This window comes from Hyperolius riggenbachi, chromosome 6, assembly GCF_040937935.1.
Source record: "Hyperolius riggenbachi isolate aHypRig1 chromosome 6, aHypRig1.pri, whole genome shotgun sequence".
NCBI lineage: Eukaryota > Metazoa > Chordata > Amphibia > Anura > Hyperoliidae > Hyperolius > Hyperolius riggenbachi.
Genome location: NC_090651.1, coordinates 375,518,976 through 375,527,469, shown reverse-complemented (window position 1 = coordinate 375,527,469; position 8,494 = coordinate 375,518,976). Strand labels below are relative to the sequence as shown.

Here is an 8,494-nt window from a genome sequence, read left to right as displayed (position 1 = left end):
ACATTCTGCCTTAATAGTACATTCTGCCTTAAAAATGAAACATCAGGGGATTCAAATCTCCTGATGTTTACTTTTAAAGAGAATCTGTACTCTAATATTCTTACAATAAAAAGCATACCATTCTATTCCTTATGTTCCCCTGTGCCCCTCTGTGCTGTTTCTGTCACTCCCTGCTGCAATCCTGGCTTGTAATTAACAGTTTTAGGCAGTGTTTACAAACAAAAGACATGGCTTCTAACTAGAGTGTGATAGGCTTGAGTAGGCCTGAACGATTTATCGTTCTTAAACCTAAATCGTGATCACGGATGCGGCGATTCCGTGATCGTCAGAGTGCCGATTTTTTACGATATCCCGTGCCCTCCCGCTCTGCACTCCCCCTCGCCTCTCTGTGTACAAGTCGCGGCAGCTCAGCTTTTGGCTTCTTCCTCTGCCTAGCGTGTCATCAGCTGGGTGGGCGCCGGGCATCAGACTCCGCCCACAGGCTCTCACTGGTTTCCCTCTGCAGGACAGTGGAAGCTGCCTCAGGTAGACTTTTAGTGGCTGGAAGAAGCCGGTGCACCGGCAAGTAAAGCTTTACTTTATTTTACCTCAGAGCCTCCACAAACTTGTTTTCCCCTTTTCCTTCATTGCTAGCTGGGCCTCTCAGTTAAAAATAGTGGCAGGCAATCAGGCTTAGGAAATGGAATTACAGGGTCACAGTTCAGCGCCTGCCTCCTTTGCACAGTAGAATTCTGAATGAGGCTTACAGCCTGCTAAAGCTTCATTTGAAGAAAATCATGGATCGAATCGAAATCGCAATTTCTGACAGAAATCGTGCGATTCAATCTTTTCCTAAAATCGTTCAGGCCTAGGCTTGAGAGTAGCTCAGTCTCTGACTCATACAGAGCTTGGAGAGGGTGTATATAGCTTCTGCCAATGACAAGCAGTGCAGCACATTCCACACATTCCAGCCTCAGCTGACAGAGCCGACAGAAGAGAGAAGATTAGATCATATAACAGAGATAACACAGCCACTGTGCAACTAGAAAAGGCTGCAGTAACACAGGCCACATTAGAACAGGTATAGGAACTTATAGGATAGAAGAAATAAGGCTGAAAATTTTGTTACAGAGTCTCTTTAAAGTGTACCCGAGGCAACATGTGACATGATGAGATAAACGTGTATGTACAGTGCAAAACATAATAATAACCGGGCTGTATTAATTGTTTTATTTTGCTGCCTGAAAGATACTTCCTAGGCATGGAAGTGACAGCTTCTGTCTTGTGGGGAATATAGTAATCATCACTGATAAGAAAATTACAGCCATACAAGTTTTCCTGGCAGAATACAACTTCTGAGGGCAGGGAGAGATAAAATACATGAACTATTGACCTTTTTTTCTTACTCTGGGACACTTAATAGGCTGCCACTGATTAGAGACAGTAAAACATTCAACCTACTTTGTAAATGTTTAAATATGAAATAAAACCAATGGGATACAAAAAAAGTAATTTTTTAGGATTTGGAGGATAAATACAGTTGTTTATCTCATCAGTTTATTTTCACCTCGGGTTCACTTTAAAGATGATCTCTGAGAACGTTTTTCAGAGGAGAGACACACGACTAGAAGCGAAAGTAAAAGTTATTGTATAACTGAAGAATGCAGAAATCTGACCGCCATTATAGAGCAAGGAGCCTGTGTGTGCTGCTGTAACTGGGCTCTCCAGTAAATCGCATTGAGAAGCTGATCTGACTGGTCGTGACTTCACAACTCTGAACTCCAGAACTTTCAGGACACAGCAGGACTTTCAGGTACTACCCCCCCCCCCCCCCCCCCCTTGCATATATGAACTTCACAGAGCTGGGTGTTTATATAGTGGATTCTGTATGCAGGAGCTGCAGTTGCTGTACTGGGGATAGCTGCTGTTTGCCTTCCTTGTTTTTGTATGGACTCCGGTCGATCTTGTTTATGTTCTGATTTGATACATTTGAATGTTTTGAGCTTATTTTATTTGTTTGTTTTATTGCACATATCCATGTGAGTTCAAAAGTGGGCGAAGCAGGTCACTTCAGCACTGAGATGGTGCTGCATAGCGCCTGCTATTGGTGCTGTTATTGCTGCAGTGCTATCAGGGTCGGACTGGGACACCAAGGGCCCACCAAGGAAGTTTCAGCCTGGGGCCCACCCCCCTCTCCTCCTCCTCCTCCCTCCCCCCCCCCCCCCCCCCCATTTTGGGCTCACATACACATGTACTTTAGAAATTTTGCATGACTTTATGGTAGGGAATAGATTGTGAGCAATTCTGAGGACAGTCTCCAATAGGGATATGTCTAAATGCGAAACTAAATGGGTGTCACCATGCACTGGAACATCGGCGTGGTCATGATGAGTCATGGGCAGACTTAAAAAAAAAAAATACAAAACACAAAATAAGTAGCGGCGTTATTCACAGAGATTAGGTCCGACCAGATACATTGTATATTCAAGTAGTTACATGCCTCATGATAATTCATCAAGTAGTCAAATGGCAGCAGATACCCCCACAAAATGCAATCAGGTTGACGGCAGATACCCCCACACAATGCAATCAGGTTGGTGGCAGATACCCCCACAAAATGCAATCAGGTTGACGGCAGATACCCCCACACAATGCAATCAGGTTAACGGCAGATACCCCCACAAAATGCAATCAGGTTGACGGCAGATATCCCCACAAAATGCAATCAGTTTGGCTGCAGATACCCCCACAAAATGCAATCAGTTTGGCTGCAGATACCCCCACACAATGCAATCAGGTTGGCTGCAGATACCCCCACACAATGCAATCAGGTTGGCTGCAGATACCCCCACACAATGCAATCAGGTTGGTGGCAGAGATACCCCCACACAATGCAAGTCCCCCCCAGCTTGGAAGGGGGGGCAGAGGGCACAGATCAGCGGGGAAGCCTCCCCCCCTCCCTCACCTAGGGCCCCCCCTTCCGCGCAGCCCCCTCCTCGAGAAGTGCAGCCAGCAGCGAGCGGAGTATAGCTTACCAGCTTCAGATGATGCTATCTCCGCTCCGCATGCCGCTGCTGCCCTGCTGGTCTCTGTCTCCTGTAGTGACGCTGTCCAATCACGCTCTAGCAGGAAGTACTGCGAGAACGTGATTGGACAGCGTCACACACTACAGTCAGAGACCAGCAGGGCAGCGGCATGCGGACTCGGAGCGGAGATAGCATCATCTCTGTAGCTATTCTCCGCTCGCTGCTGGCTGCACTTCTGGAGGAGGGGGGTGCGCGGAAGGGGGGGGGGCCCTAGGTGAGGGAGGGGGGGACGCTTCCCCCCCTCCCCGCCGCTCTGTGCCCAATTCCCCCCCTTCCAAGCTGTGCCCCCCTCCAGTGGCGTAGCTAGGGTGTTTGACACCCGGTGCGGATAATTTACCAACACCCCCCCCCCCCCCCAAAAAAGCAAAGCGCGCAGCGACAAAAAAAATGGGTGTGGACATGACATCACATGGGTGGGGGGTAATTGTAATGTAACTGTAACAGTAAGGCAGTGGGCTAATATAGGTAGCCAGAATAGTTTCCCTCAGCATAGGTTAGATATGACAAATATGACAACATGACAAATTCAGCAATCTTGAGGCCCCCAACAAGACAAATTCAGCAATCATGAGGCCCCCAACAAGACATTCAGTAACCATGAGGCCCCCAACAAGACAAATTCAGTAACCATGAGGCCCCCAACAAGACAAATTCAGCAGTCATGAGGCACATAAATAAACAGCATTTCACATAAATAGGCAGAATGCCCACTTAATATGGTAGACACCTCTCACCTGGCTTCTGAATTCTCCTCTACTGGCTGCTGTGCCAGGCAATACTGTTTTTGGCTGGATTGGGGATGATGTGTGGGCTGAAAGGCCTGGCGGTGATGCTGTGGCCGGCCTGGCGGTGATGCTGGGCTGTACTTGGCTGGTTGAAGTAAATGTTGGCCTGACTGTTGGTGGTGATGCTGTGGCCTTTTTGACAGTGATTCTGGGCTGGTTGGCTGGTGGTGATGCTGGGCTGGCCTGGATAGTTTAGGTAGTGACAGGTGCACCCTAGTTTAGGTAGCACCAGGAGCCTCCCAGCTTAGGTAGTGACAGGACCCCCAAGTTTAGGTAGCGACAGGAGCCCCCCAGTTTAGTTAGTGACAGATACCCCCCAGTTTAGGTAGTGACAGGAGCCCCCAGTGTTTGTAGTGACAGGTGCCCCCCAGTTAAGGTAGTAACAGGTGCCCCCCAGGGTATGTAGTGACAGGAGCCCCCAGTGTTTGTAGTGACAGGTGCCCCCCAGGGTATGTAGTGACAGGAGCCCCCAGTTTAGGTAGTGACAGTGCCCCCCAGTTCAGGTAGTGACAGGTGCCCCCAGTTCAGGTATTGACAGGCGCCCCCCCAGTTCAGTTAGTGACAGGTACCCCCAGTTTAGGTATGACAGGAGCCCCCCAGTGTATGCAGTGACAGGGACCCCCCCCCCAGTGTATATAGTGACAGGAGCCCCTAGTTTAGGTAGTGACAGGGCCCCCCAGTATAGATAGACAGGTCTATAGGTGTCCCCAGTTTAAATAGCCAGATCTATAGGTGTCCTCAGTGGCAGCGGAGAGAGAAGAGAAGCGGTGGGGAAGGGAGGACGTTTCCCCCTCCCCCTTCCCTCACCTTGGGGCTCCCCCTCTCTCGCTCCCCCCTTTAGAATTAAGTGATGCGGCAGGCAGCGCCGCTGTGCCTGCCGCTTCTTTTCTCTCTCCGCTGCCACCCCAGGGCGGGCGGGCCAGCCACGTCCGGGTAGCTAGGGGGGGGCAGCAGCTAGCCAGGGGAGTGCGCATGCCCCATTTTGCCCTATGTAGGGACGCCCATGGCATGGTAGGCAGATAGGTAGCCGGGTAGGCAGTTATGTAGCCGGGTGGGAGGGTAGGCAGATAGGTAGCTGGGTGGGCAGTTATGTAGCCGGGTGGGAGGGTAGGCAGATAGGTAGCTGGGTGGGCAGTTAGGTAGCCGGGTGGGAGGGTAGGCAGTTAGGTAGCCAGGTGGGCAGATAGGTAGCTGGGTGGGCAGTTAGGTAGCCGGGTGGGCAGTTAGGTAGCCAGGTGGGAGGGTAGGCAGATAGGTAGCTGGGTGGGTAGATAGGTAGCCGGGTGGGCAGATAGGTAGCCGGGTGGGAGGGTAGGCAGATAGGTAGCTGGGTGGGTAGATAGGTAGCCGGGTGGGTAGATAGGTAGCCGGGTGGGCAGTTAGGTAGCCGGGTGGGCAGTTAGGTAGCCGGGTGGGAGGGTAGGCAGAAGGGTAGCCGGGTGGGAGGGTAGGCAGTTAGGTAGCCGGGTGGGCAGTTAGGTAGCCAGGTGGGAGGGTAGGCAGATAGGTAGCTGGGTGGGTAGATAGGTAGCCGGGTGGGCAGATAGGTAGCCGGGTGGGAGGGTAGGCAGATAGGTAGCTGGGTGGGTAGATAGGTAGCCGGGTGGGCAGTTAGGTAGCCGGGTGGGCAGTTAGGTAGCCGGGTGGGAGGGTAGGCAGAAGGGTAGCCGGGTGGGAGGGTAGGCAGTTAGGTAGCCGGGTGGGAGGGTAGGCAGTTAGGTAGCCGGGTGGGAGGGTAGGCAGATAGGTAGCTAGGTGGGTAGATAGGTAGCCGGGTGGGCAGCCAGTTAGGTAGCCGGGTGGGTAGATAGGTAGCCGGGTGGGAGGGTAGGCAGTTAGGTAGCCGGGTGGGAGGGTAGGCAGATAGGTAGCTGGGTGGGTAGATAGGTAGCCGGGTGGGCAGATAGGTAGCCGGGTGGGAGGGTAGGCAGATAGGTAGCTGGGTGGGTAGATAGGTAGCCGGGTGGGTAGATAGGTAGCCGGGTGGGCAGATAGGTAGCCGGGTGGGAGGGTAGGCAGATAGGTAGCTGGGTGGGTAGATAGGTAGCCAGGTGGGCAGTTAGGTAGCCAGGTGGGAGGGTAGGCAGTTAGGTAGCCGGGTGGGCAGATAGGTAGCTGGGTGGGTAGATAGGTATCCAGGTGGGCAGATAGGTAGCCGGGTGGGCAGATAGGTAGCCGGGTGGGAGGGTAGGCAGTTAGGTAGCCGGGTGGGCAGTTAGGTAGCCGGGTGGGAGGGTAGGCAGAAGGGTAGCCGGGTGGGAGGGTAGGCAGTTAGGTAGCCGGGTGGGCAGTTAGGTAGCCGGGTGGGAGGGTAGGCAGATAGGTAGCTGGGTGGGTAGATAGGTAGCCGGGTGGGCAGCCAGTTAGGTAGCCGGGTGGGTAGATAGGTAGCCGGGTGGGAGGGTAGGCAGTTAGGTAGCCGGGTGGGCAGTTAGGTAGCCGGGTGGGAGGGTAGGCAGAAGGGTGGGAGGGTGGGCAGTTAGGTAGCCGGGTGGGTAGCCAGTGGGGGCCCCGACTCCTATGCTCCCCTTCACCTGGGTGTCCCCCCTCCTTACAAGCCGCGGGGAGGGCAGCCCGACTGTTTTTTTTTTGGGTTTTTTTCCCTTAAAAAAAACTATTTTCCCCGGGGGCCCCCTCCTATCCTCCCCCTCCCTCACCTCGGACTCTCGGAGGGCCCCCTCCTGTTACGAGCGGCGGCCGGCGGGTACAGCAAACTTCCGGGGAGGTAAAGCAGAAGATAGAGGTCCAGCTGCCTCCCAGTCGCTGTCTCCTCTATGCCGCTCGCACTAAACCAGGAAGCAGTGCGAGCGGCATAGAGGAGACAGCGTAGCCCGGGAGGCAGCTGGACCTCTATCTTCTGCTATACCTCGCAGGAACTTTGCTGTAACTGCCGCCGCTCGTAACAGGAGGGGGGCCCTCCGAGGTGAGGGAGGGGGAGGATAGGAGCAGGCCCCCCCGGGGAAAATAGTTTTTTTTAAGGGACATAAAAAAAAAAAAAAACCAGTCGGGCTGCCCTCCCCGGCTCTCCCATGCAGCGCACGCCTTCTAGGGGCCCCCAGGTCAGGAGGAGGGGCAGTCGGGTCGGGGCCCACCCATGGGACCGTCGGTGGTTCGGCGGCTCTGTCCGAGCCTGAGTGCTATAGTCCATGCCTGCGAATGCATTCCTCCCAACTTTTTAAGATGAGAAAAAGGGACACTTTAGCCACACCCCAGACACACCCCTAGTCACGCATACCATAAAGATTACATAAGAGAAATATGTTGTTTTATAATTCAAACCACACGGGTCCTTTCTATCCTGGTTCATTTTCCTTCATGTTAACATTTTAAAATTAGTAATATATCAATTTAAAGGATGGGAATAAAGTCTAGAGTCAATTAAACACATTTCTTAGTAGAGAAATATATATATTTACATAAAAAGAGGGAAAAAGTCCTGAAAGAGGGATAAATGAGGAGAAAAGAGGGACACTTGGGAGCTATGTGAATGATAGCCAGACCCTGAATTCCTTCCCCTCCTACCCCCCTATCCCACCTCCCTCAAGACCCCCGTGGACTCCACACTGTCCCTCTTTCCTCTTTTGGAGGGACAGTCCCTCTTTGGGAGCCCTGTCCCTCTTTCCTCCTCATTTGTCCCTCTTTCAGGACTTTGTCCCTCTTTCTATGTAAATATATATATGTCTCTACTAAAAAATGTGTTTGATTGACTGTAAACTTTATTCCCATCCTTTAAATTGATATATTTCTAATTTACAAATGTTACTATGAAGGAAAATGAGCCAGGATAGTAAGGACCAGTGTAGTTTGGGTTATAAAACAACAATTTTTTCTTATGAAATCTTAATGGTATGCGTGACTAGGGGTGTTTTGGGGCATGATCAGGGGTGTGGCAGGGGCGTGGCTTAAGTGTCCCTCTTTCTCATCTCAAAAAGTTGGGAGTTATGACCTCGGGTTCTCTTTAACCACTTGAAGACCACAGTGCTAAACCCCTCTAAAGACCAGGCCTTTTTTTTTAATAAAATGGGCACTGTAGCTTTAAGGCCAAGCTGCAGGGCCGCACAACACAGCACACGAGTGATTCCCCCCCCCCCCCCCCCCCTTTCTCCCCACCAACAGAGCTCTCTGTTGGTGGAGTCTGATCGCCCCCCAGTTGTTAGTTTTTTTTTAAATCAATATTTATGTTCGTTTTTTGTTTTTTGTTTTACTTTTTCATTAATGATTTATTTTCCTCCAATACCCTCCCTCCCCCCAGCCGGCCAATCACGCGATCGGCTGTCATAGGCTTCTGCCTATGAGAGCCGATCGCTCTCTTGTCTCTGCTGATCGCAGCACTGCACTATGTAAATAGACGGCGATTACGCCGTCTAACAGTCTCCCGAGCAGCAATAGCTGCTCGGAGACTAAAGGCGGGGTGGATCTCCGCCCTCCGAGAAGGAGATGGGCGCGCACCCTGCGCGCGATCTTCTTCAGTATCCGGCTCCAGGACCTGATGCCAATTGGCCTTAGGCGGTCCTGGGGCTGCCGCCGCTGCCACACCCGTTGACGTTGAGCGGTCGTCAGAGTTCTCAGTATGGCGGGGCCCGGGGGGGGGGGAAGTACAGACTGAGAAACATGGACAGTGTTGTCACAAGTCCTTCCCTTGTC

At 52.2% G+C, this 8,494-nt stretch overlaps 1 protein-coding gene across 2 annotated transcripts in view; it reads left to right on the top strand.

The window, feature by feature from the left end:
* Positions 1 to 1,679: 1,679 nt before the first annotated feature.
* Positions 1,680 to 8,494, top strand: part of LOC137521963 (microtubule-associated protein futsch-like) — a 286,151-nt gene continuing 279,336 nt past the window's right edge. For both annotated transcript variants that reach the window (XM_068241930.1, XM_068241928.1), the window contains exon 1: positions 1,680 to 1,792. The gene's annotated coding sequence lies outside the window, so the exon portion shown is untranslated. The remainder of the gene's footprint in view (positions 1,793 to 8,494) is intronic.